The 21,829-nt window shown below is 40.0% G+C and overlaps 1 protein-coding gene across 1 annotated transcript in view; it reads left to right on the top strand.

Annotated features, from left to right (window-relative positions):
* The first annotated feature begins 1,462 nt into the window (after window positions 1-1,462).
* The window catches only part of LOC134583516 (intelectin-1-like), a 97,121-nt gene continuing 76,754 nt past the window's right edge, over window positions 1,463-21,829 (top strand). Inside the window, exon 1 of the mRNA XM_063440452.1 lies at window positions 1,463-1,520. The gene's annotated coding sequence lies outside the window, so the exon portion shown is untranslated. The remainder of the gene's footprint in view (window positions 1,521-21,829) is intronic.

Here is a 21,829-nt window from a genome sequence, read left to right as displayed (position 1 = left end):
TTGCCTTAGGAGTAACCAATTTGTTTTATGTTTTATTTTTTGCGTATTATTATAATTATTAGTATAATATATATATTTTTTTTTTTAATGTGCATTATTGTCTCAGTATCCCAACACAAGGGAACTATTTTTTAATGTTAGAAATAAAAGTAACTTTTTTAACTATTGTCTCACCACCACCTTCTGTCTATCTAAAATTATCTAAGGGCCAAACCCCCTTCATCTTGAGTGATGACACATTCTATTTCAATATCACTATTAGTCAATTAGTGACAGACAAGTAATACCTTCTCTCTTTATTTCTAAACCCATATACATTTTTTTAACCCTTAATACGGAACATGTGGGTTTGGCAGCAGCACTGTTATTTGCCTTTGTAATACAAAAGTAAATACCAACAAAATTAAGCTCCGCGCTCAAACTCCCACTACTCCTGGCTGGGCAGCAGCAATGACAATGACTAGTAGAGTAAAGATAGGGAAATGATATAGGCTTGCTCCAGCAACTATAATCTTACTATCAAGTAGCCACAGTTGTTCAAGCACAGATGAAGAGTTAAACGCCCTTGAGAAGCATGATGAGAAAGGAGTTTATAGGAAATGTAACTCTATGTGTCAAGTGGCTCTCGTAAAAAATTTGATTGGCAGAGCACAGAAATTGCCTTACATGCACCCTAGGTCCCCTATGCTTCTCTAAAAGCTATATTGAATTGGACAGAGATCATTACTAGTAATGACAGTTGTCCTGAAACAGCTTGTCAACCTGTCACCTTTTCCTTACAGCTCTGCCTCCCCAATAACGATCGAAATGGGTGGGGTCTAATGAGAGGGGTGGGACCTGAGGCGGCGGTGCCAAGCTCTGCACTCACCACCTGTCTACAGAGCACCTGGGCGGTCTGCATCCATGCAGGATCGTCTCTACTAATGATAGTGAAATTAAAAGATATGTGAATTTGCACGTTATTCATAATTACTCAGCCAATGGTATTTGAACAGACAACTACTTCCCTGCTGAGGTAGCGAACCATTTTCAAGAGATTTGACAAAAACACTAAGCTTTCTTTGTAGTTAAAGCCTAACCGCTTTGATGCATCTCTAGTAATACAGAGGTTCACTTCTCCCTTAGTCATCCTACTTTGGACAGCAATAAGAGGCTGTGAGAGGTGGGCCAACCCATCCTAACTTGTTTTGAAAAGGTCAACACTCAAAGAATTTTTGCAATATAACAATTACAGTGAGTTAGTAGGCAGACTACAACTTTAAATGGTTATCTTTAAGTAAACGTATTTGGGAATTGTGGCTTTTATTCAAAGCTAAACTGATCCTTTTTCCCTCCTCTTTCTGTTTGCATTTTCTGCTTCAGTTAATTAAGGAGGGGTCAACGTGTCTCTTGTGTGGCTTTGTGCACACATATATAACTCACAGAACTAGCTCACAGAGCATATTCTCTTGGCTTCCTTCTACAAGTCTCTTCAATATATGTATCGGGAGTTTGATAACACAGGAGTCAAAGCATTTTAGGTAATTACATATTTTACTAAAGCTTGTCACATTTCTGTTTCTGTGTTACCCATGAGTGTTAGCAAAGATGGGGATCTAATACAGGATCTATGCCCCGGACGAAGGCGCATTTTAGTAGCGCCGAAACGTGCATGGGGCGTTTTGTACTCTTCATTTTCACTTTTTAATTTGGTGTTGTTTTTGGGCTTATTTATGTAGCACTTGGGATAACAGATTTAGTATGTCTCACTAATACACACATTAATATACATGTCATATACCATTGGAGGATCCAGAGCCTGATCCCGGGAGGGGAAAAAATCCATGTACAATAACTAGTACTGCTCTGTGTAGTGGTTATGGTGCAAGGAGTGCCGGGACCCCTTCACAGAGTAAGAAGTAAAACCGTTTAAAACCCCTTAAGGACACATGACATGTGTGACATGTCATGATTCCATTTTATTCCAGAAGTTTGACAACTTACCTGGGGTCTGCTGGGATATGGGGCTGTAGTAGGGTATAGGAGCAGTGGTGCAATGTGTGAGGGGTGCAGTGTGTGTGTGAAAGGTTCAGTGTATGTGTGTGTGTGGGGGGGGGGTGTAGTGTGTGAATGCGTAGGGTGTGTGGGGAAATGTGTGTATGGGGGGGCTGTGAATGTGTGTGTGGGGGGCTGTGAATGTGTGGGGGGGCAATGTGTGCATGTGTATGGTGTGTGTGTGGGGGTAGTGTGTCTATGGGCCTAGAGTTCACTCTCAACACTGCGACCACCAGGGGAGAGCTTCGTGGGGGGGGGGAGGAGTCTCCCCTCTCCTTCCTAGTCTCTCTCTTCCCCCTCTGCCTTTCTCCCCCTCCCCTTGTGTGTGTCTCTCCTTTCTCCCTCTGTTTCTCTCTTCCCCCTCCCCTGGTGTGTCTCTCTCCTTTCTCCCTGTCTCTCTCTTCCCCCTCCCCTTGTGTGTCTCTCTCCTTTCTCCCTGTCTCTCTCTTCCCCTCTGTCTCTGTCTCCCCCCCTTTCCCTGTGTCTCTCTCTCCCCCACATCTCTCTTCCCCTCTGTCTCTGTCTCCTCCCTTTCCCTGTGTCTCTCTCCCCCACATCTCTCTTCCCCTCTGTCTCTTCCCCTCTTTCTCCCCCACATATCTCTTCCCCTCTGTCTCTCAACCCCCTTCCCATGTGTGTCTCTCTCAACCCCACACATATCTTCCCATCTGTCTCTCTCCCCCACATCTCTTCCCCTCTGTCTCTCTCCCCCCTTTCCATGTGTGTCTCTCTCTCTCTCCCCCACATATCTCTTCCCCTGTCTCTCTATTCTCCCCCCTCTGCCTCTTTCTCCCTCCTTTCCCTGTGGCACTCTCCCTCCCCCTCTGTCTCTCTATTCTCCCCCCTCTGTCTCTCTATTCTCCCTCCTTTCCCTGTGGCACTCTCCCTCCCCCCTCTGTCTCTTTCTTGCACCCCCCCCTCTGTCTCTTTCTTGCACCCCCCGTCTCTTTCTTGCACCCCCCCACCCATTCTCTCTCCCCCTCTGTCTCTTTCTTGCACCCTCCCCCTCTGTCTCTTTCTTGCACCCCCCCCAATTCTCCCTCCCCTTCTGTCTCTTTCTTGCACACACCCCTCCCCCCCATCTGTCTCTTTCTTGCCCCCCCATTCTCCCTCCCATTCTGTCTCTTTCTTGCACACCCCCCCCCCCCCCGCCTCCCACCCCCCTACCCTAGAGGAGTCAGGGGGGGCAGCGCGTTCCACGATACAGCCTCGCCGGTCCGGCGGCACTTCTAATTCTGGGGGCTGAGCCTGAAGGAGGAGGGAGGAGCATGTCTCTGTACCATGCTCCCTCGCGGTTCCTGTGCTGTGAATTGTGGGAACCGCGAGGGAGCATGGTACAGAGACATGCTCCTCCCTCCTCCTTCAGGCTCAGCCCCCAGCATTAGGAAAGCCGCCGGACCGGCGAGGCTGCCAGCCGGTCCGGCGGCTCCAGCGTGCAATGCGGCCGCCGGCCGGCCGGCCCCCTCAGAGTATGTGCCACCGGACCGGCCACCCGGTGGCACATACATTGCCAGAGCAGCCCCCAGGTGCCGCGGCCCACCGGGAAATTTCCCGGTATCCCGGTGGGCCAGTCCGGCCCTGATCTTGAGTTTAGCAGCGAGATTTATTTATCTTGTGTGCCTAGGTAACTCATTGAAAGATATGTGGCGCGTGCAATATCACAATAGGACTTATATTTTCCTACTTTTAGAACTTCCCTGCGCATACTATCCCTATTTGATTTAACAGTTTAATATTACTGCTACTTTATTGCCACTCTGGAAAGAGATGTTAACCTGAATATCATAGAGAATAAACAAAAAAAGGAAAAAAATGCCATTCTACCTGTGTAAGATTTACTGAGAAGATTAAAGGCTTAAAAAGTAACTTTTAATAAATTAATCTAAAATAAAAATATGTTAAAGAAAAATCATATGAACAACAGGAGTGGGTGGAGACTATACAGTGAGTAAAACTCTGACTACTTATACAAGCTGTAAAAGTGTATACATAACATTAATGCTGAAGCAATACTGTTTTGCTATAATATAACATCAGTGTATTCCCAAGTAATAGAAGTGATACTATATTATATATCACTAATAGCTGTAACAAGAGGGGGGAGATAAGACGACTGCTAAACCAGTGCTGTCAATAGTTAAAAGATTTATGGATAAGTAAATCCCTACATGATAGTACAACTAGCGACATGGGTTAGCCCCACATACAATAATTGATAATGTTCTATGGTGCTTAACCGCTGAAAGATCCAAGATAATGGTTCAGCTCAGACAGATTTCTGACAGACGGCGATTAGCCAGTTAAATATCACAAAAGCTGCCTAGATCATAGCAGCGTATTGATAATAAATTAAGGTTGCTGTCAAGCAGTAAAGTGTAAAATAAGGGGTTACTGACCTGGCTCCGTTTTTTCTCCAAGATACCCAGCAGTATATTCTAGTGTAACAACGGCTGCCTGCACTGAGTTATCTTATGCTTTACCACAGTGGAGCACAAAGTAGTAGCTCACCTGTGAAGGGCTGCTGACAGGCAGCAGTTAACCGGTTAAAAGTCACACAAGTTGCCTAAGTGCTAGCTGCATCTAAATAGTAGGTCAAAGTATAAAGAGAGGGTTTGCAAACAGTTTTGAACAGGTTGCCTAGGTAGTAGAGAATATACAGAAAGTGACAGAGGAAGGCATATAGAATAAAGATTCCTGAGTCTTGTGCCTTCGAGGGCACCCCTTAATAAAATGCCTGGTCTTATCAATCTCCCCCCATAAACATAATAAAGGAAAAAGAAAGAGAAATAAAGTATGTACAGAGTACTTAAATTAGTGTTAAGAGTCTCCAATATGCACTCCTGAGATGCTGGACATGAAAGAACTTGATGTCGGCAATTTAGCAATTGATAAGCAGAGAGTTAGGTGCCGACATCAATAAAGTGTCAGTATGTGTCCAGAGCCCCTGACGTGCACGTTTCGCCAGTGAAGCTCATCAGAGGGGAACCAGATACAGGTAAGTATAGGAGTATTTAAATCATAAGCTCTTAATTGATTGGGAGATTTTCAGGATTCTGACCAATGGTAGCTTGGGGAGGGAATCTCAACCATTAAAAAATAATTGACTAATTAACCCTATGTTTACCTGAATCTTATGGTTTTTTTACTGAATATAAAAATGATTGATTATATAAAAAAAAAAGGTGGAAAAGTGTAAGTAACAGTGATTATCAAAATGACAGTAATGTCATTGTTTTAACTTATATGTGATTAACAATAGTGACATAGTTAGTTGAACGAACATGGCAACGTTTATCTGCTAAACTATTTACTGATTAGTGCAGATATATTAGTGGATTCCTAAACTTGTTGACTAAAATGTAACATTAATGAAAGTTTTTAGGATTTTAAGATTTTAGGAGAGAGAATGTTTGTAATAGACCTAAATTAATATTGATAATGAATAATTATGCATTTATTTGTGAATGAAGGGGGTAACATTAAATTCTTCATTTAGTCCCAAGGGGGATAAGGTCTTACATTCATGTATCCATCTGGATTCTTTCCTTAATAGGGTGAGATTAAAATTACCCTTTCTAGTGTTCAGGTGGATACGTTCTAAAACCTGAAACGTAAGATGAGATGCATCCGAGTTATGGAAGTTCCTTATGTGATTGGAGACAGGAGTCGAAATGTTTAGGTTTGAGACGGAATTCACATGTTGTAGGATTCTCTTTCTCAGTTCTTGGAAGGTTTTTCCTATATATTGTAGTTTACAGCTACAAGTAATCATGTAAACTACTTTTGTGGTGCTGCAATTAACAAAATCATTAATCGGATGTGTTTTCTGCGTATTGGTGCATAAGACTGATTTTGATGGTTTGATAAACCTACATGCCTTACATTTCCCACATCTAAAAATTCCCTTTGTTTCTTGTAGCCATGTCTTAGGTGATGGTTTTGGTTCAAGATGACTATGAACTAGCAGGTCACGCAGATTGTTAGCTCATCTTGCTGTGATACTTGGGAATATAGAAAGATTAGTGGCCACCTCTTTGTTGTGGGTGAGTATCGGCCAATTATCTGCATAGATTTTTCGAATGGGATTCCATAGTTGATCATAAGTGCCTATGCATCTAATTGTAGGTTTAGTATCCTTCACTTTGTAATTTCTGAGACTAGTTGATCTGTCCATACTAGAGACTTGTTGGAATGCCTTTTTAAGGATTTTGTTTGGATAGCCTTGCTGTTCGAAGCGAAGCCTTAGGTTCTTAGCTTCTTTTATAAAGGTTTCTTCTTTCGAGCAGTTTCTTTTTGCCCTCAGGTATTGCCCGTAGGGAATACCTGCCTTAAGTTTGTAACGGTGATGGCTGTTCCAATGTAAGAAATTGTTGCACGAAGTGGGTTTTCTGTAAAGTTCGGTATCTACTTCACCCCCTTGGGATAGATTAATAACCAAATCCAGGAATTCTAGTCTGTCCTCACTGATGACATGAGTTAATTGTAGGCCAATAGTGTTGATGTTCAGTATCGAGACTAGTTCCTCGATCTGTGTTACTGAGCCAGTCCAAAATATCAGGACATCATCTATGTAACGATGACAACTAATGATGAATTAATCAAATCCTGTCTGTAACGTATTTTTCAAAATTGTGGCTTCCCACCACCCTAAATACAGATTAGCGTAACTAGGGGCACAAGCACTTCCCATGGCCGTGCCCCTAGTTTGCAGGTAGTAGGTACCGTTGAACACAAAATAATTGTGAGTTAGTATACAACTCAATAGTTCCATAAGGAAAACCTTTTGTGACGCTGTGATTTTGGATGATTTTTCTAAGAAATATTGTGTGGCTTCAAGGCCTACTTTGTGAGGGATGTTATTGTATAGAGAGACTACATCCATGCTGGCTAGAAGAGTGTATGGGGGGACAGTGAGATTCTCAAGAGTGAGTAATGTCTGTTTAGTGTCCTGAATATAGGATGGAAGATCACTTACAAATGGGTGGAGTATTTTCTCCATGAATTTGCTCGCTTGTTCAGTGAGTGAGTTATTACCCGAAATTATTGGTCTTCCTGGTGGATTATTTTTGTTTTTGTGAATTTTAGGTAAGCAATAAAAAGTCGCTACCATAGGTGTGTTATTTGGACAAATAAACTTGAACTCATCTTGAGAGATTATCTCACTATCTCTTGCTTCAGTAAGTAGTAACTTGAGAGTTTTCAGGTATGAAGCAGTAGGGTCATTTGGAAGCTTCTCATAGCATGAGGTGTCAAAAAGGTGGACCATACACATTTCAATGTATTTTTCTTTTGCCATTAGTACAATATTACCTCCTTTGTCAGATTGTTTAATTACGAGGTTGGGGTTTGATCTCAATTCTTTTAAAGCACGTGTCTCTTCATGTGATAGATTATTAATTTGTATAGGTTTGTCAGGAGGGAGTTGTTCAATTTCATTACATGTCATTTGAATAAAAAAGGTCAATGTTAGTCACCTCTTTAAAGTTTGGAGTGTACCAACTTTGTGGTTTTAGATTTGTGAGAGGTGGGTCTTTGTCTTGATCGTCCAGTAACGTGACTAGTGTTCTCAAATGTGGGTAGTCTTCTGGTGCAACACCCATGTCCCTGGCAAGTAGAGTTTCTTTTCTCTTATGTAGAGCACTCAATGCCAACTTTCTACCAAATAGGTTAGTATCTTTTAACCAGTTAAATTTGTCAGTATTAGGTGTGGGTACAAAGGAGAGCCCTTTGTTTAGAAGGAAGATAGGTATAGGATCAGCGCTGAGTGATCTAATAGGGATGGGAACAAATAGAAAGCTGCAACCTATGGGTATGAGGTTCCCTCTAATATCCTCAAAGGAAAAATGGCAAAAACACAATAATAGGTCGCGCTAAAAACAGATAAATGTATAATAACAAAGTAAAATAAATAAATAAAAAGATCAAATTAAACAAGATCAAAAAGACAAAAAGAAGAGGAATAAAAATATTAATATTAATCCACTTGCACACACTAACAGTGAAAAATTGAACAATAATAATGAATATATAATGAATATATAAAAAAAGGTAGTCCCAATGCTTAATAGTCTGCTTATATATTCCAATAAATTAGTGGAAGGCTTGATGTGTAGGAATTTCCAATGAAGAAAATGGATCTTCTAATTCTTGGGGTGTCTTGACTCCGTGGTAGACATAAAAAGACAAAGCAAAGAAACTCCAATAGTGCAAACTGAGGACCGATAAGAGCAGGATAAATATAAGGGAGGTATTGTACTCACCTATTATTGAGCATAAACTAGCTCAAGTATAATAAGCATTCAGTGGCGTCTGCCCCCCACTGGTGGGATAAGGTGAAGATAATTCCTCGGTATAAAAAAAGGGGGAGAAAAACAACCAAATATAGGGCTCACTGTAGACATGATAAAATAAGTATAAACAGTAGAAATGCAGGTACTCACATATGAATGAGCAGGATATACTGCTCAATCTATTCGTTTGGGTGGTATAGTCCCCACCTAGGATTCTTTAGCAGGTATCAGCTTCACAGTGATATATGACCAGGTAAAATAAATAAATAAAGGATATATGGCAAAATAAATAGTGGAAAAGCCAATATTCCTTTAATTAAAATAATCAATATATAAAAACAGCCAAAACGCGTTTCGCCACACAGGGCTTTATCAACTGGCAATAGTAAAAATCAGCCTGGTACATAGATGCTTAAATAAGCTAAGAAAACACATGCTTATTCAAATTTTTGCGCCAAAATGACGTCATCAATACACAGTGTAAAATACAAAAACATATTAAAACAGAAAAGATACAAGTCCATAATGATAATAATATAAAAATGAATAAAACCTTTAATTCTAGCTTTAAAACGAGTGTTATTGAGTAAGAAAGATGAAAATGAAAAATGAGTACTCGGTCACGTGATCGCGGATAGCCGCGATCACATGGAGTTCCCTAAAGCCTATTGGGAAGTGTAGTGCACAGCACAGAGCATGAGAGGACCGGATGGGTGGAAAAGACAAATAAACACGTGATCGCGATCGTCCGCGATCACGTGGCATACCGCAATGAGCATTGGGCAATGTAGTCTTGACGGAGGTCGGCACAACAAAGCACACCTCCGTCTGGTAAACGAGCAAGCTACATAAAGTACCTGCACTTTTGGTCGAAGTGCATGGTACAGAGTGTACAGGAAAAATAAAAACGAGCATAATGAAATAAAAAAAGGGGGGGGAGAAGCAAAACTCTGGGACAATAAAAAAGTGAAGAAAGAGAAATGTATATATGTAAACAGAGTATGGATATGTAAATATGTATAATGAAAATGTGTGTGTGTGTAATGGATATAACGTGACCGAGTACTCATTTTTCATTTTCATCTTTCTTACTTAATAACACTCGTTTTAAAGCTAGAATTAAAGGTTTTATTCATTTTTATATTATTATCATTATGGACTTGTATCTTTTCTGTTTTAATATGTTTTTGTATTTTACACTGTGTATTGATGACGTCATTTTGGCGCAAAAATTTGAATAAGCATGTGTTTTCTTAGCTTATTTAACCCCTTAAGGACCAAACTTCTGGAATAAAAGGGAATCATGACGTGTCAGGCACGTCATGTGTCCTTAAGGGGTTAAGCATCTATGTACCAGGCTGATTTTTACTATTGCCAGTTGATAAAGCCCTGTGTGGCGAAACGCGTTTTGGCTGTTTTTATATATTGATTATTTTAATTAAAGGAATATTGGCTTTTCCACTATTTATTTTGCCATATATCCTTTATTTATTTATTTTACCTGGTCATATATCACTGTGAAGCTGATACCTGCTAAAGAATCCTAGGTGGGGACTATACCACCCAAACGAATAGATTGAGCAGTATATCCTGCTCATTCATATGTGAGTACCTGCATTTCTACTGTTTATACTTATTTTATCATATCCACAGTGAGCACTATATTTGGTTGTTTTTCTCCCCCTTTTTTTATACCGAGGAATTATCTTCACCTTATCCCACCAGTGGGGGGCAGACGCCACTGAATGCTTATTATACTTGAGCTAGTTTATGCTCAATAATAGGTGAGTACAATACCTCCCTTATATTTATCCTGCTCTTATCGGTCCTCAGTTTGCACTATTGGAGTTTCTTTGCTTTGTCTTTTTATGTCTACCACGGAGTCAAGACACCCCAAGAATTAGAAGATCCATTTTCTTCATTGGAAATTCCTACACATCAAGCCTTCCACTAATTTATTGGAATATATAAGCAGACTATTAAGCATTGGGACTACCTTTTTTTATATATTCATTATATATTCATTATTATTGTTCAATTTTTCACTGTTAGTGTGTGCAAGTGGATTAATATTAATATTTTTATTCCTCTTCTTTTTGTCTTTTTGATCTTGTTTAATTTGATCTTTTTATTTATTTATTTTACTTTGTTATTATACATTTATCTGTTTTTAGCGCGACCTATTATTGTGTTTTTGCCATTTTTCCTTTGAGGATATTAGAGGGAACCTCATACCCATAGGTTGCAGCTTTCTATTTGTTCCCATCCCTATTAGATCACTCAGCGCTGATCCTATACCTATCTTCCTTCTAAACAAAGGGCTCTCCTTTGTACCCACACCTAATACTGACAAATTTAACTGGTTAAAAGATACTAACCTATTTGGTAGAAAGTTGGCATTGAGTGCTCTACATAAGAGAAAAGAAACTCTACTTGCCAGGGACATGGTTGTAGCACCAGAAGACTACCCACATTTGAGAACACTAGTCACGTTACTGGACGATCAAGACAAAGACCCACCTCTCACAAATCTAAAACCACAAAGTTGGTACACTCCAAACTTTAAAGAGGTGACTAACATTGACCTTTTTTATTCAAATGACATGTAATGAAATTGAACAACTCCCTCCTGACAAACCTATACAAATTAATAATCTATCACATGAAGAGACACGTGCTTTAAAAGAATTGAGATCAAACCCCAACCTCGTAATTAAACAATCTGACAAAGGAGGTAATATTGTACTAATGGCAAAAGAAAAATACATTGAAATGTGTATGGTCCACCTTTTTGACACCTCATGCTATGAGAAGCTTCCAAATGACCCTACTGCTTCATACCTGAAAACTCTCAAGTTACTACTTACTGAAGCAAGAGATAGTGAGATAATCTCTCAAGATGAGTTCAAGTTTATTTGTCCAAATAACACACCTATGGTAGCGACTTTTTATTGCTTACCTAAAATTCACAAAAACAAAAATAATCCACCAGGAAGACCAATAATTTCGGGTAATAACTCACTCACTGAACAAGCGAGCAAATTCATGGAGAAAATACTCCACCCATTTGTAAGTGATCTTCCATCCTATATTCAGGACACTAAACAGACATTACTCACTCTTGAGAATCTCACTGTCCCCCCATACACTCTTCTAGCCAGCATGGATGTAGTCTCTCTATACAATAACATCCCTCACAAAGTAGGTCTTGAAGCCACACAATATTTCTTAGAAAAATCATCCAAAATCACAGCGTCACAAAAGGTTTTCCTTATGGAACTATTGAGTTTTATACTAACTCACAATTATTTTGTGTTCAACGGTACCTACTACCTGCAAACTAGGGGCACGGCCATGGGAAGTGCTTGTGCCCCTAGTTACGCTAATCTGTATTTAGGGTGGTGGGAAGCCACAATTTTGAAAAATACGTTACAGACAGGATTTGATTAATTCATCATTAGTTGGCATTGTTACATAGATGATGTCCTGATATTTTGGACTGGCTCAGTAACACAGTTCGAGGAACTAGTCTCGATACTGAACATCAACACTATTGGCCTACAATTAACTCATGTCATCAGTGAGGACAGACTAGAATTCCTGGATTTGGTTATTAATCTATCCCAAGGGGGTGAAGTAGACACCGAACTTTACAGAAAACCCACTTCGTGCAACAATTTCTTACATTGGAACAGCCATCACCGTTACAAACTTAAGGCAGGTATTCCCTACGGGCAATACCTGAGGGCAAAAAGAAACTGCTCGAAAGAAGAAACCTTTATAAAAGAAGCTAAGAACCTAAGGCTTCGCTTCAAACAGCAAGGCTATCCAAACAAAATCCTTAAAAAGGCATTCCAACGAGTCTCTAGTATGGACAGATCAACTAGTCTCAGAAATTACAAAGTGAAGGATACTAAACCTACAATTAGATGCATAGGCACTTATGATCAACTATGGAATCCCATTCGAAAAATCTATGCAGACAATTGGCCGATACTCACCCACAACAAAGAGGTGGCCACTAATATTTCTATATTCCCAAGTATCACAGCAAGACGAGCTAACAATCTGCGTGACCTGCTAGTTCATAGTCATCTTGAACCAAAACCATCACCTAAGACATGGCTACAAGAAACAAAGGGAATTTTTAGATGTGGGAAATGTAAGGCATGTAGGTTTATCAAACCATCAAAATCAGTCTTATGCACCAATACGCAGAAAACACGTCCGATTAATGATTTTGTTAATTGCAGCACCACAAAAGTAGTTTACATCATTACTTGTAGCTGTAAACTACAATATATAGAAAAACCTTCCAAGAACTGAGAAGAAGAATCCTACAACATGGGAATTCCGTCTCAAACCTAAACATTTCGACTCCTGTCTCCAATCACATAAGGAACTTCCATAACTCGGATGCATCTCATCTTACGTTTCAGGTTTTAGAACGTATCCACCTGAACACTAGAAAGGGTAATTTTAATCTCACCCTATTAAGGAAAGAATCCAGATGGATACATGAATGTAAGACCTTATCCCCCTTGGGACTAAATGAAGAATTTAATTTTACCCCCTTCATTCACAAATAAATGCATAATTATTCATTATCAATATTAATTTAGGTCTATTACAAACATTCTCTCTCCTAAAATCTTAAAATCCTAAAAACTTTCATTAGTGTTACATTTTAGTCAACAAGTTTAGGAATCCACTAATATATCTGCACTAATCAGTAAATAGTTTAGCAGATAAACGTTGCCATGTTCGTTCAACTAACTATGTCACTATTGTTAATCACATATAAGTTAAAACAATGACATTACTGTCATTTTGATAATCACTGTTACTTACACTTTTCCACCTTTTTTTTTATATAATCAATCATTTTTATATTCAGTAAAAAAACCATAAGATTCAGGTAAACATAGGGTTAATTAGTCAATTATTTTTTAATGGTTGAGATTCCCTCCCCAAGCTACCATTGATCAGAATCCTGAAAATCTCCCAATCAATTAAGAGCTTATGATTTAAATACTCCTATACTTACCTGTATCTGGTTCCCCTCTGATGAGCTTCACTGGCGAAACGTGCACGTCAGGGGCTCTGGACACATACTGACACATTATTGATGTCGGCACCTAACTCTCTGCTTATCAATTGCTAAATTGACGACATCAAGTTCTTTCATGTCCAGCATCTCAGGAGTGCATATTGGAGACTCTTAACACTAATTTAAGTACTCTGTACATACTTTATTTCTCTTTCTTTTTCCTTTATTATGTTTATGGGGGGAGATTGATAAGACCAGGCATTTTATTAAGGGGTGCCCTCGAAGGCACAAGACTCAGGAATCTTTATTCTATATGCCTTCCTCTGTCACTTTCTGTATATTCTCTACTACCTAGGCAACCTGTTCAAAACTGTTTGCAAACCCTCTCTTTATACTTTGACCTACTATTTAGATGCAGCTAGCACTTAGGCAACTTGTGTGACTTTTAACCGGTTAACTGCTGCCTGTCAGCAGCCCTTCACAGGTGAGCTACTACTTTGTGCTCCACTGTGGTAAAGCATAAGATAACTCAGTGCAGGCAGCCGTTGTTACACTAGAATATACTGCTGGGTATCTTGGAGAAAAAACTGAGCCAGGTCAGCAACCCCTTATTTTACACTTTACTGCTTGACAGCAACCTTAATTTATTATCAATACGCTGCTATGATCTAGGCAGCTTTTGTGATATTTAACTGGCTAATCGCCGTCTGTCAGAAATCTGTCTGAGCTGAACCATTATCTTGGATCTTTCAGAGGTTAAGCACCATAGAACATTATCAATTATTGTATGTGGGGCTAACCCATGTCGCTAGTTGTACTATCATGTAGGGATTTACTTATCCATAAATCTTTTAACTATTGACAGCACTGGTTTAGCAGTCGTCTTATCTCCCCCCTCTTGTTACAGCTATTAGTGATATATAATATAGTATCACTTCTATTACTTGGGAATACACCGATGTTATATTATAGCAAAACAGTATTGCTTCAGCATTAGTGTTATGTATACACTTTTACAGTTTGTATAAGTAGTCAGAGTTTTACTCACTGTATAGTCTCCACCCACTCCTGTTGTTCATATGATTTTTCTTTAACATATTTTTATTTTAGATTAATTTATTAAAAGTTACTTTTTAAGCCTATAATCTTCTCAGTAAATCATACACAGGTAGAATGGCATTTTTTTCTTTTTTTTGTTTATTCTCTATGATATTCACTATTTAGGGGTTACCCCCCTTTTTTGTGCCCTCTACCTTGTGATATCTAAATTTTGGCCCTAGGTTATTTCTTTTCATTTTCTTCGTATAATGAGATGTTAACCTGATACAATTTTGTAACAATTACCAATTCTTATAAGTATTACGGAGGTAGACTCTGACTCATCTACATTACCTTCCTAAGTAGTGGTGGTGAACCTAACTTTTTTTTAGACATTTAGTACACATACCACTCAACATTTACACTAGCATCTAAGAAAGGATGATTTTCCCCATATAAATCAGCATTGGTTACATGTGAGGCTATTGTCTTTTAGATTCCTCTTGTATGAATTGTTTATAGAATTATCTTGGCTGTTATTTTGGGATTTCTTAACTTTAAGCTATATGCTCTTACTATAAAAGGGCTATCTAACGGTTTTTTTGGTTCCTTTTCTTTGGAACATATTTTGTATTCAGGATCTAGTTATGCATGACTGGAAAAGTTGTCCGGAGTCTGTAAATTTGTAGCAAGCAAGAATGACTGGAAGCTCAGATTGAAAATTTTAACAGCGAAAGAGATTTACAACCATGAAAGGGTTTTGTGCTCACTGAGCAAAGCTGTTTGGTAACATTTACTGATGGAAGAGAAGATTGTTTAATCTGTATGTAAACAGGCATATTTCTGGGTAACCAAGGTGGAAGAAAAGTTGTAGAAGTCCTGATATTGTCCCTCCCAGTATATTTGCCCATTCCCATGTTGGAAATTTCAGATGAGAAGTTGCAGTGCTGGAAGCAGTCGAATTGTCCTGATGGATACTTCAGAATAACTAGTGTATTTGAAAGACCTCCAAAGTAGGACTTTCTTAAATTCGACTTGTGCCACAGTCTGTGATGCACATTCAGTGGGAGATTAGTTGTGTATGTTGCAGAATTAACCATTTTTGGTTGCTGAAACAAATATTGAGATATTTTAATTTAATATAAGACGTGATTTATTGCAGCTGAAAGGAAAAGGTTCTGTGCTTCTGTTGTGCTTGTGAAGAAAGTGCTTAGAAGTTTGGAGAAGACTTTCAGCTAATAAAAAGAGGACAAGGAAGATGGAATGGGATAAAGCAGGGAGGATGTTTAACACAACAGAAATGCAGGCGTGGATAGGAGGAGTTGTACAAAAGACATGGTCATTTAAAATGACTGCTGGATAATACAAGAAGTTGATAAAAAAAAATAAGATGCTAGTGTTGTTGGGGGTAAATGGGGTGGGGTGAAACACAATATGCAATTTATTTAAGTGGCTATATAAAGTATAGGGAGAAACAATGAATAGGAATGGTAGAGGCATATATTTGCATGTATAGATCCTGGCATTAAGAAAATGATATGTTATGAATGAGATTGAGGAAGACATGCAGATAAAAGTTTGCAAGGAAAGTAAGAAATGAGGTACATTATTGTGCGTTAAATCACTAAACATCAGTACTGATGACAAACATCAGTTTTACATCAAGGTAAGACTTTAGTCATCCTGATACTTTGGTATATAAGGACAGTAATTTAGCTGAAATCTTTACAGGATAATTTATACATTGGGTGAATACATTTAAATATAACATAAGAGGCAAATATGCATACACATACAACCACACACACACTGTAAAAACAAAACAAAAAAAAAATCTCATACCATTTCCCCAAAGTGAAAGCATTGGATTGGCTAAAATCAGCAAGGGAGCAGGACCAAACGCTGTTTTGGCCAATCAGCACCTCCTCATAGAGATGCATTGAATCAATGCATCTCTATGAGGAAAATTCAGTGTCCCCATGCAGAGCTGAATGGCAGTGCTGCCTACTGTGCAGTGCTGAGCCAGGAAGCACCTCCAGTGGCCACTTGGAGGTGTCCCTAGGGGCAATGCAAACACTGCATTTTCTCTGAAAAGACAGTGTTTGCATGAAAATGTCTGAAGGCTGTGATTATACTCACCAGAACAACTACATTAAGTTGTAGTTGTTCTGGTGACTATAGTGTCCCTTTACGTATAATTTTCAAGTGCACCACTATTTTGGTAATTTGGTTGAATCTATATTTCACTTTGTGGTGTGTGCTGCTGGATTAATACACACATTTTGATTAATTTGGGATATATTTATGCACAGTTTTTATCCACATAGATTTCACAGTTATTTATATTTAAACACTTTCCACTATTGTTGGTTATATTTTAGAGCATAGAGTGTCATAGAACTAGCCATTCTAAGTCTTCTGAAGGGCTAAACAGATTTGGGGCTAAGAAGCCCCAGCCTCCAGCTATCGATACATCCCTTCTTATGATGTTGTCTGGTGTGATTTGGTGTGAAAGACGTCTGTTTTCATCTATCACCTGCACCAAATACATCAGGAAGGAGGATTGAGGACGTCCTAAAAGAGTCCTCCTGCGCTATTCATGAGAGCCTTATGATTATATTTGGCTCCATGTTTGTGAGTATTTACTCTTGATTCTTAACAATTTTTATTTTCCTTTACAATATTACTCTATGTGATATTCCTCCTACAGATCCGCCTAACGTGTTCCACCAATTGTATGTATTTTCATTCTGAAATATAACCAGTTTTCACAAAAACGTGGCTCATTTATGATTTTGCCTTTTCCGCTCACTAATGTCACAATCTATTCCAGGTGTGCAGACTTGACTGAAGCAGAATCACATCGGTTTGTCTAAATTTCTAGGTAACACACATATAACGTCAGTATATTTTCCCACAAGTATGCCTCTATACGTGTATGGTGTTCAGCAGATTGTGGCATCACAAATGGTCATGAATGCTGTTGGCACAAGAGGGTATCACAGGTCATGGCAACAAAGTCCACTGGTTTTACCGATTCCTTGCTTTGACCATAAAACTCTTAAAGTAAACGGATAGAAGTGGCAGCAGACCACATGCTAGTCCCTCTATCTTGAGATACTATAGGATACTACCTATACTGGTGGTAGTTCTGGTGCTGGTGGTGGCAACAAAAGTGTCAGCAGTACTCATGGCGAAGGAAGAGGTGTTAAGACTCTGACTGGATGTCCTCCCACTTTCTGAAACTCCCTTCTCCCTTCAAATTAGTGGCATTCACATAAGTCCATCCTTGCAAGTGCACTGTCTTGGTGTCATACTTGATTCTGGCCTCACCTTTGAGCCTCACATCCAGTATGTTGCCAAATCCTGTAGATTCCATCTTAAAAACATATCCCACATCCTCCCCTTTCTTATGAAATATGCTACCAAGGAGCTTGTCCATGCTCTAGTAATTTCCCGTATGGATTATTGTAACCCTCTCCTAATTAGTCTTGTATGTATGACACTGTATGACAGTATGTAATGAATGCTGCTGCCAGACTGATTTTCCTCTCTAGTCGGTCCTCTCACACCTCACCCCTCTGTCAGTCCTTACATTGGCCTCCTGTATCATAAAGGAGTCAATTCAAAGTGCTAACCCATACCTATAAATCATTGAACAATTTTATTTTTTTGTCAATCTTTCTTTTATTAAGGCACGGGTGAAGGGTACAGAATAAAGAAAGGGAAATGCAAGGATATTCACAGAGTAAAATCGATACAACATTAGCACCGTTAGATACATTTCCACATTATTGTCAATGCCTCGTTTTTATATTTTTGAGAGTCGCTTAGCGTACATTTATCTTAACTAAACATAAAACATGACTAAGTAGTTGTATATATATGACAAGAGGAAAGCAGGCTATAAAACACTGTTGATTGATCTATATCGGAGTTCCAGTGAAACTCGTGACACTCAAGTAACCATAGCTAAGATCCGTCAAAGTGTTATATTAGCAAGTTATCTCAATATATTGCTATTGCCGTCTGAAGCTTTACAAGAAAGAAGTACAGTGGGCTATAGCCCACAAACTGGGGCTATGACTAGTAAAGCTTGTTCTGATGTCGCTTTGTCGCCTGGGGTATAAGACCCCCTAACGAGAGTCATCTATATTTCTTAGGACAATATACAAGAAAAGAAGAGAAAGCTAAGTTGCTAACTGATTAACGGAACGATCTGTAAATCTAAGTAAAATAAATAAATAAGAATAATATTGTGACTATCGCTGTGGTGATCATCAGCTGAAACAAACGAGGTATCCATTTCTATGTGGAGGTGCACAGGGGGGTTTCAGCGCTTAGTAGGTGATCCCCTTGTTGGTAGTGAGGGTGTCTAAACATTAAGGACAATTAAGCACCATATACCATACATAAGGAAACTTAAAAATAAGATGAAAAATCAAAAAATAAGAACAACTATGGTCCAGACTATTTGTGGAAAAATACCAGTATAATGGGAGATCGAAGGTCTGCATAACCTGAGTGTATCTTAGGAGCTCATCAGGGAGAGGGGAGTGCTGGAATAGGGGACCTTAGCGGTTAGTCTGGATTGCTGGTTGTCGTCTGTTAGCTGGGGGTCTAGTGTATTCCTTAACCGGAGGGGACTCCGGGGGGGAGGGTGCTAGGGAGTAGGCCTACGTGGGGCCCTGTCATGGACATCGCTATTAGTAGGGCTATGGTGGCACAGACTTTTTCCGGGGCATTCGTCTAGTCGGTGCAGTGGGGGTAGAAGTTGGGGTGTTCAGTACGAAGGTCGGGTCAAAGGAGTGCTAGATTCTCAATCTATGGCGGAGGTGTGATTCCCTATGTCACTGCTCCATGTTCATGTCGGGGGACAAAGGGGGTGACGTTGTCAACGTCCCATGTCCCACTGGTAGCTTGGGCCTTCCGTACTTGCAGGGCGTCTCCTATGCCCAGCGCTGTCAGAAAGGTGCTGGCCTCCGTCACATCGGTGGCCTTGAACTGGGTGCCTTCTTTAATTACTGTGAGTGATCGAGGGGCAGTCCATCTATATGTTATCCCTTCTTCTTGTAGCCTTTGGGTGATGGGTTTCATGGTCTTTCTCCACATTAGAGTGGTGCGTTGAAGGTCTTGGAAGAGTGAGATCTTGTGGGTCTCAAAGTCCATAGGTGATTTATTATGGATAGCTTTTATCAAGGCTTGTTTGTCTTGCCTCGTTCCGCATCGCAGTATAATGTCCCTGGGTGCTGCAGGTGGCGCCCTAGGGGATTTTGCAATACGGTAAGCGCCGTCGTGTGTGAATTGCTTCGCCTGTTTTGCTGGGAGCAATGTAGTTATTAGGCGTCTTATGAGGTGCGGCAATTCCTCCGCTGTTACTGCTTCTGCGACCCCTCTGATCTTTATATTCTTCTGGCGGGACCTTTCATCCAGTAAGTCTAGTCTCAGAGACATGTGTGAGTGTTGCTCTTGTAGTTTCGTCACGGTGTCCCTCACCTCTGCCAGATTGCTTTGCAGGTCAGCTATGTTTGTGTCAGATGCCTGGATGCGGGCAGTGACCGCCCGTACCTCGGTCCGCACTGCTGCTATGTCTGCGGCAAACAGTTTTTGGATTCTGTCGAAGAGGTTATCAATGTCATGTTTTGTTGCAGGTTCAGTATTGGCTGGGGTTTGTGGGGATGGGGGCCCTTCTGTGGGTGGTCCCTGTGTATTTTCACTCACCCCTGCTGTCAACTGGTAGTTATAGGCCTCTGGTTCGGCCTGTTCCAGTTCTTTGGGCCTGGGTGTGCGTTGAAGCAGCTTGCCGATGTCCTGTGAGTCATGAGGAATGGGTGCCTGAGATTTCTGGGATTTTTTGCCCATCTCTTCTGGCTCTGGTGCCTGCGCTTGCTGTTGATCGGGTGTAAGCCAGTCTGTATCCCACCAGGCCGCTGTTGCATGCGGCCTGTATTTCTGGCTGGCCGCGTGGGAGACCCTTGGGGGCCGACGTTTCTGCTTTGCACCCTGTTGAAAGAAAGGCATCGATGTGTGCCTTACGCTCTCCTGGAGCTGATTCTGGTCGCCCCGGTAGTCGGGGTGTGCTCGTTTAGGCGTTATTCGCTAGTTTCGTTGCTGGATTAGCGGAGCTCCCGAAATGGCGTCTGTGCCGTTTGCCCGCTAAGCCCCGCCCCCCCATCATTGAACAATTTTAGTCCCTAATATCTCTTCACAGATCCATAGGTATGCCCCTTCTCGGTATCTCCACTCTGCCCGCTCTCCTGTCCGTTGCTCATACCCGTACGGCCAACTCACGCTTGGCTCCTTTCCTATGGAATAGCCCGCCTACCACCATCAGACTCTCCCCTAGTTTTCAATCGTTTAAGAAGTGCCTTAAAACCCATCTTTTTAGAAAAGCTTATGGTCTCCCAGAGTAACCTCCACCTCACATACCTGTCTCTTGCTCTCTCCTAAAGGGCAGTACTCGACTTCCACCCCCAGCTGCTTCACTCCCATCTTATTTGATTGCTATTTCCTGTCCTAATGTGTTTTATACCCCACCTCCTATAGACTGTAAGCTCGTTTGAGCAGGGTCCTCTTCAACCTATCGTTCCTGTAAGTTTTCTTGTAATTGTCCTATTTATAGTTAAATCCCCCCTCTAATAATATTGTAAAGTGCTACGGAATCTGTTGGCGCTATATAAAAGGTAATGAAAATAATAATCTCATCCCACTCCTAATATTATTTTATCCAAGTTTTTAGACAAAGTAAAAGATAAATACTTCCATATTAACAGCACACATCCGTACATTCCACGTACTTACTTTTTAGCGAAAATGCACAAAATGAGAGGAACACACCATTATTTCTAGTATTAACTTTGTTTTATCTATCTAATCTATCTGAATATATTATATATATATATATATATATATATATATATATATATATATATCCTTTTTCAACCCTACATTAAAAACATGATATTGTATCTTAGAGACAATATGAGTCTTTTACATTTTTTTCTTTTTTTTAATGGGAACCAAACTACATATTGGTAACTAGTGATGTACAATCACTCTATACCATTATTCCAGATGATGTACAATCTTCCTCAAAAAGAAAGATCCTTGAGGTGAATGGGAACATACCCCAAACAGATTTTATTACATAGTTACATAGTTAGATAGCTGAAAAGAGACTTGCGTCCATCAAGTTCAGCCTTCCTCACACCTGTTTTTTCTCAAAGGTATTAATATTATTTTAAACAATTATTTCTGGTTTTACGATTCCTTTTATCTACAGAAACAGGGGACAGGTATGGATACCAGGTTCGCTCCTACTTACACCAATCTTTTTTTATGGCTGAATGGGACAATTCCACCATCTGGGCTAATCATAGGTGGGAGGTGAACCTGGTCCTATACTGCTGGTATTGAC

This window comes from Pelobates fuscus, chromosome 13 (assembly GCF_036172605.1).
Source record: "Pelobates fuscus isolate aPelFus1 chromosome 13, aPelFus1.pri, whole genome shotgun sequence".
Taxonomy (NCBI): domain Eukaryota; kingdom Metazoa; phylum Chordata; class Amphibia; order Anura; family Pelobatidae; genus Pelobates; species Pelobates fuscus.
This window is presented reverse-complemented; position numbering and strand designations above follow the sequence as displayed.